Source organism: Lepeophtheirus salmonis, chromosome 9 (genome assembly GCF_016086655.4).
Source record: "Lepeophtheirus salmonis chromosome 9, UVic_Lsal_1.4, whole genome shotgun sequence".
In the NCBI taxonomy this organism is placed as follows: domain Eukaryota; kingdom Metazoa; phylum Arthropoda; class Copepoda; order Siphonostomatoida; family Caligidae; genus Lepeophtheirus; species Lepeophtheirus salmonis.
Window position 1 is genome coordinate 16,067,204 of NC_052139.2, and position 8,201 is coordinate 16,075,404.

Here is an 8,201-nt window from a genome sequence, read left to right on the forward strand (position 1 = left end):
TAATATTTAAGATCATATATGGTGTTCATCAGCACAAGAATAATTTGGAATAAGCATTAAAAAAATTTAAACTATTTTTCAAAATTTTATAAACACATTTTGATAAATAATGGTGAGTCCTATAATCGAATTTCGGGGAAAAGTTAAAATACAGAATAATGACTATGTATACTTAAAAATATTCATTTGGTTTATGGGACTTAATATGAGTCCGATATTGTCTTTCAAATAGAATCATTCATAATATTTTTCTTTAACTGGGAGATGGTGTTTTTTTTCCGTTTCCGTTTTTTTAATCTTTTAAATGCTGCTTTAATTGGCCAGATGGAGTTTTACTGAATATTACATATAAGTGGAGATTTCCTTTTTTGTAAAAGCGTGCGGAAAATGCAGGACTAAGACATATGGTACACCAATATTAAGACCCTCACTGTCCTTTATATATTTTTTGGCAGATAAAATGAACTAGTGGTATATAGGGGATAAACCTTCTACATTTTAAATCAGATTTGTGCAGGGAAAAAATCGTAATTATATTTAAATTCATATATATTAATTTTATTATGGACTTTTAATCAATTTACACCACAAATAGGCGACAATTCTTCTTTTAGCGAGAAATATTATTAAATAATGATAAAAAAAAAATAATAACAAGAAAGAGCACACGCATCACCCCTTTTTCCTCTTCTAATTGCAATACTTAGTATTCTCTTTGCACACATCCCTTCTTTAATTATAAATAACTATTATTACATTAAAATTATCAGAGATGAAAATATGGAAGAGAGTCTTTTTGTTGTTACAACCAAAAAGTTCCTTTTGTTTTCAGAAACTGTTGTCATTATTCTTGAAGAGAGAAAAAATAAGTATAAAATAATAACTAGTACGTGAAAACGAAGAGTAATACTAAGGATCTGTGAGAGAGCTTTAAATTCAAGTCCTTGTTAGACTCAGAGTAGAATTTAGGATTGACGACGTAGCAATTTCTGGCGATAGTATTGCTGGATATGGAGCGGGTTTTTGTGTTAATTAACTTCATCTTATAGCTGATCGCAGTTAATTTAATGAAACATCATGGAAACTAACCTCCTTACTCTCTAACATTCTTCCACGTTAATTTTGGTTTCTTTTCTTTCAACATACCGTGAGATCATATTATTTTCAAATGTAACAATTATTTTATCCAACCAATGTTAATAGAAATATAAGGTTACACCAAAACGCTTTTTTGACGGATGTTTGATTACACTTTTGAATAGTGACGTCAAAGAGTATAACTGTTACTAATATATTACCTTCCTTGACTGTTATAGTATCGATGTTATATTTTATGCAGTCAAAATCTGTTTGTTTTGCCCAGCTGTCGGTAGGGTACATCAAATTGAAAATTCTACCCTGCCTTATTACTTGAAGGCCTAACCATGTATTTCAATTAACCTTGCATCTAACAAAGGAATTGATTTTGAAGTCCATATACATAACGTTTATTTCCTTCACTAGTAACTACCAAGACTGGAACTTACTCACCAAAACGGCTGATTCAGCTTCCTTGATCTTCTTCTTCAGATCCCCTAGAAACTCAAAATTCCTTTTCAAGTTGTGTCCCCCACTTCCAGCTTTACTTGAGAGGTGTTTTCCATCTTTTTTTTGTCTTGGCCACCTTGAAAATGAGGTTCCTGGAGCACTTCACAATGCCCATATTCTCTACCACCTCAATTTTGGCGTGCAGAAGGTCTGAGATCCTTTGCCTTTTTGCTTCTTGCTCACTCATGATGAAAGATTTGATAAATATTTATTATTGTTTACTTATGCAGAAAGGACAGGAGATTCGGACATATGCAGGAAAAAATAACAAAACCTTTCTATTTTAATTACATAATTAACATTTATTAACAGTCCACGTTTTGCTTCTGAACCCTGTACACATTGAACTCAAAAGCATAACTTTTCCAGAGTGGGATGTTTATTGAGGTACCTTGCTATATTATCATTTGTGCTATATATAGAGGATTAGTCAGAATACTTTATCAAAAAAATATAATCAGTTGAAGAATGGAAATATAAAACAAACATAATTTTGGGCAGAATCACTCGAGCTTTCTTACCTATACAAACTTCTGGGGGGAGTTAGGATATCCAAGAAGTGTATCTATAGTTTAAAACCATGCTTTGATTTAAGGGACTATTAACCCTAATATGGTCACATTTTAAATAAAATCCATCAATCTATCATTCTTTTATCGTGATGATTAATTTGGCTACTTTATGTACAACTCAGAGCCTTTTCAATATTTTGAGCTTTTTTAAAATAAATTTAAATGGTATATAAAGTTCTTCTTCTTAAAATGTGTATTTCTCACCTCTAGACTCATTTGCTTCTGTAAACATTTCATCGTGTTACAATTTCTCCTAAGATTCAGTTTGTATGATAACAACATGACTCAAGAGAAAATACTTTTATTATCGTTTTATATGATAATTACTATTAGTACACTGTCATTACATATAGGAAATAGTTTTCAAATATAATCAAGAATATTAAATATAACAAAGCATAATGTTAATCAATGGGATCTTTAATATGTAAATGGAGGGTCAATGAATTATTCTGATATATTACGAAATTTTAAACACTGTATAAAAAGTAGGAGATTCAAATTACAACAAATATTCTGATACCACAGAGACACCAGATTGTTTAAATCTTAGCTGTTCAGTCCTACGAACAACTAACATTTTACTCTTTCAGACAATAAGTTCTTCGAACTAATATTGTATATCTTTTTGTTTGTAAGGATTTACTAAATTACTAAAATGTTTTGAAAAACGAGAAAAAAAAGCTTTAAACAAATCCGCACTGCTCAAAACTGTTGGGTCCACGAAGAACCCTTTTATTTTTGGGTGAATACATTTTATCTGAAATTTAAAAAAAACAACAACAACAGAGCTTTAACGAAACCCCAGACTGATTAAATCTGGTCTGTTCTTTCAGGGCTACGATGTAACATTATATTCCTTTGCAATTACCTAAATGAAAAATTTTATAAGTAATATATTCTGTAATTGAAAATCCGGAACTCTAACAAATCTGATGCTGATCGAAATTGTCTGCACCACAAACAAACAAAAAATTGTTTCTAAATGGTATTGTTTATTGATAAAATAATTTTGAATTAAAAAACGTAAAAACTGACTGATTGAATTCAGACTCTGCAAGAGGAAAAATGTATTTTTGGAATTGTAAATAATAAGGGTTTGAATGGGAGAAAATGTGGTTTACTTTTTTTTCGTTTGTAAATTAAGTGACAGAGAGTGGCTACGTCTTGTAGCAAAATATCACTAATAGATAATATTATTTAGTAAACAACCACATAAGTATGTTACTCACATAGAGGACACTATGAAAAATTATTCCGGATATGCACCATTTTTTTAACAACAAGCTGTAGAATATCACTCCACCTTATACATTATCCGGAGCATCCATATGATTATATTTTGGGAAGACTTTGTTTATGGATTTTTTTTGAAAAAATATATAGCTATTCAGAAAAAGTTTCTAAAATTAATTTTCATAAAAAAAGAATATTAAATATATTTCCAAAAAATTTCAAAAATCCATAGTTGACAAAAAATTTCAAAAATCAGGATAATTTTTTTTTTTGAAAAAAAGTAAAAAAAAATTAATAATTAATTTTTAGAAAAAAAAATTCAAAAATCTATTGGTATGAAAAAAAATTAAATTTTTTTGAAGAAAAATTCACAAATTCAAAACTTTTCATACAAAATAAAAAAATTTGGATAAAAATTTTAAAAATCTATTACTGTTCACCAAAAATATATTTTTTTGGATAAAATATTTGAATAGTGAAATGTCAAATTTATCTCCATTTTGAAAAAATCAGATAAATATTTAATTTTTGATAAAAAAATTCCAAAAATCCTAAGCTAATCACAAAAAATTGAAAAATTGAATTTTTTGGGAGTTTGGGGTGGGGACAGGGAAAGGCTTCAGCCCACCTCTGCGGACGCCCCTGATAATATATACACTTTTAGTTTACTAATACTCTATTAATATATTGCCCATACTGTTGATGAGTATGGACTGATTGAATATTCAAGACTTTATGAACATATCTAATATATATGATATCTATTACAAAAGGTGTCTTAAAATGAAAAAAAGAAAAAAAAAAAGAAGCTTCTTAGCATAGTAATTTCAATATTTGAGCCTTAATCAAGAATTGTATCAATGAATATAAATAGTTCATTGATATATTGCCAAAATTTTTTTATTTGTATATATGCAAACCAATCAATAAACACAGGTATGAACTATAATAAGTCAAGCCTCCTTAAAGATGCTGAATTAGGTAAGTCCATAAACTTACCTTAACTTAATTTACGCATTTCCTCACTCCTTTCTCTTTCCTTGAACAACATGTTTCTAAAAATAATGAAATTTTTCTTATTTTTGTTTCATAGGTCGTTGGCTTCTCTTCCCTTTTCCTATTTCACCCCACGAAGTGAAATTACATGTAGTAGTCTACTCAGGGATTTAAAGAAGTGAAATTTTTGAAGAAAAAAAGTATATAATATTTTCACTTCCGAAAAATTGTTTTAATTATTATGTATAAAAGGTTCACCAAATCTTTTAATTAAAATTTGATTTATTGGATGCTACAAATTTTTGGATGGTATTCAGAGTAAAAAGAAGCTTATGAAAATATTATGTACATATAAAAATATAACTCTTACATCAGGGCCCCAGCAGGAATATAATTTGGAGAGGGATTGGTTTTTAGAATTTGGTGTAATTTGTGACAAACTCAAAATGTTAATAAAAAAAAATTGTAAATAGAAATTTAGGATGATTAAAAACATATTTGAGTCAATTATAGACTTATTAATCGAATTTGTAGGATTAGTTCAGATACATCAAGAATTTTAACTATATAATGACTATTATTATCATCAATATGACCCCTTTCAGCCATAAAATCTATAAATTTCTCTTTCTTTTATAGTGACGATCAATTTGGGCAACTCCGAGTGGAATTTTGTTGCACACCCAGAGATTGAATAGGAATAACATGCCCATAGAAGTCAAAAATAATTAGTCAAAGAATACAAATGTAATCTACACTAAACTTTTTGAAAAATAATTCTAGCTTGAAGGGCGTCCGTAGGATTATAGATATATTTATATATTATTATTATTATTTTTATGCTAGATTCTTGGTTTTTTTTTTTTAATTTCAAAAAATTAACATTAATTGAATAAAATTTCAAAAATCCAAAGCTATTCACAAATAAGTAAATTATTTTCTTCAATTAAATTTGAAATATTATTTTTTTTTTTCAAAAATGCATAGCTTGTCAGAGAAAATTAATTTTTTTTTTTGGGAAAAAAAAATAAAATTATTGGGAAAAAATTTATTTTATTAAATTTTTCCAAAACTACAGCTATTCACAAAAAACAAAATTTTTTGGATAAACAATTTAAAAATTATATTTCAAGTACTAAATTTTCTAGAATTTTTTTTCAAAAATCCATATCTGTTTAAAAGGAATTACACTTTTGCTCTCCTGCAAAATTGGCCTGAATAATCTTTTGTTTTAAGAAGATAAATCTTTCAAAAAAAAAAAAAATTACCCCAACTTTCGCGTAATTTACGTTATTTCCAACCAAAATAAATCTAGTAAAAAGCAGATATTCCTTAACATGGTGTCAAAAGGGCTACAACACCTACGCCTCATCCCCTGTGGATGCCCCTGAGCTTTTTTTTGTGTTGACGGGCCACATATGTCATAAGTGAGCATGTTGTTTAAAGTGAAATTTCCTTTTTTTTTAAAAAATGGAAATAGAATATGAACGAAAAGGGTTGTAAAAAATTGTAATAATAATTTCTTCACTTTCTCCTCTCATATCTTGGATGTACCACCTATGTACATGAAACTTTAAAAAGTTGATTTTTTCCCTTCTTTAGCCTACGATAATCAGGTCAAAAAATAATAATAACAAAAAACAGTGAAAAAAAAAAGAAAAAGTAGGAAGTATTCGACTAAGTAAGAAGCAGAAGACAAATGCTTGAACGCTGCAAAAACACACACACAAAAACAAAAAACACACACAATGTGTTCCGTTCCGACCTGTTGGTTGTCCCGCGCCTTGTATTTCGTTGTACCTACTGCTACTAGAGCATACATTATATGTAGATTTGCCTCTCCTACCCAACCTCAGTTTCTTATGATGATGGTTTGTACCGTTACATAGTTGTACATATAACTAACTATCTAAGCAACTATTTAAATTGTAATATTACAGACTACAGCATGAGCGCCTGCGCGATCAACTAAGCCAATGTTTTTCTTTAGGTGAAATTATTTTCTCCTATGTAAAATAATAAAAAAAAAACAATATTTATTCTGTATTCGAAATCCATGCTTCTCAAAACAGTTTTCACTCAAACTTCATTTTGAACACACTACATCAGCAACAGAGCATCATTTTACTGTCTTACATATATATACATACATAAAAGTGTTGTTTATTTCCTTACATAATACCAAAACGTCTGCCACTGTGGATTCAACCTACCTATACAACATATTATACGACCCAACAGGTCCTTTAAATAAATAAAGTAGAGAACATTAGTACATGATAATAATATCCTATGAGGAATTGGGAATTTCGTGGGTTGCATTAGTGTCCTGTGATTTGTTATGTTTTGAAATATAACTCCTTAACATATCGACAATGCCCCAAGAAATCCCACTTTTGATTGGGCAGAATCATCAACACATGGACTGCATACATAAGTATTTATATGTAAACATACTTTAAATTATATGTCTGTCTTTTACCTTAGGAAATAAAGAGAAATTCAAAAAATATAATAAATCTGTGCTTTATTTATTTATACTTTATTTCTTTGTCTGTAGTTTGTTTTATATGTATTTCTATGCATTATATATTTCTTGGGTGCGTGGACGTCTTATGGAAGATATATATGTACTATGAGAATATAGGTCAGGCATTGCAAAGGGCGAAAGAGAGAGAGAGAGAGAGGAGAAACCACTAAGGAGGACTGAAGAGAAATAGAGGAAGAACGCTGTATGAAACAGCAACTTTGAAGGAAAAAAAAAAAAAAAAAAAGAAAAAAAACACATTGTGTGTATGAAGATACTATGATATAATCTCTGTGTTTAGTATATACTCTAAGTGAGGCTAAAAAGAAAGAAACGGGAAATCTAACTGTTAAGACGTCGTTCTTCTTTTTCATCATCTATTTATTTTTCATATTCGTAATAGTATTAGAAAATAGAAGGAGTCGATACCAGTGGCTCTCAAACTTTCTCTATTGAATCGTAAATGAACCAATTTACCCTGATTAATCCGAAAGAATTTCCCTTCCCTGTCCATGGATCCTAGTAGTCAGTTAGTTTGAGAACTACTTAGAGCAATCACTAGGACTTTTCTTTGAAAAGGGATTTAGAATTTGTTTTTTCCTTCCTCAAACTTTACAACTGACATCCTAGTTTGTCCAAGAGTCAAGTAATATACAGATAACATAAATAGTGCTTCATAACAGATACTTCCTTAGATACTAATACTTTGTTAGTTTGAGAACCACTCACAGCTGTCCATAGGGCTTTTTCTTTGGAAAAGATTTGAATTTTGTTTTCTTCTTCAAATTTGACGACTGACATTTCATTTCTTCCGTAAGCCAAATCATTCCACAACCTCCCGTGGCTACAACCATTCAAACTACTGATGGTATACATGTACATAAATAATTTATGTATATAGTATTCATGTCAATAAACCATGTTTTGCTAAGCGTGGTAGTGGTGGTGTCGTCTGGAAGAGGGATGGAAAGTCTCACCTCATTTTCACACGTGATGCGACATATAAGCAGGCAGAGGTGTGGTTCTTTATTTCCACCCTAGTATGATTAGATATTCATTCATTGTGTATATTAGACATAATTGTTGCCAAGCAGGGGGGGGAGAGGGGGGGCATCCATGAACTTGATTCGGACAGTCTACATAGGTATAATGTAATATATTATAATTATTCATTACCTTTGGATTTCTTCCGTATTTCCTCCTCTCTTTGTCATAGCTAGAAATTAGAAATCCACCTGCGATTGCAGTTTCCAATAATGGTTGCGCTTGAGGAGCATGATACA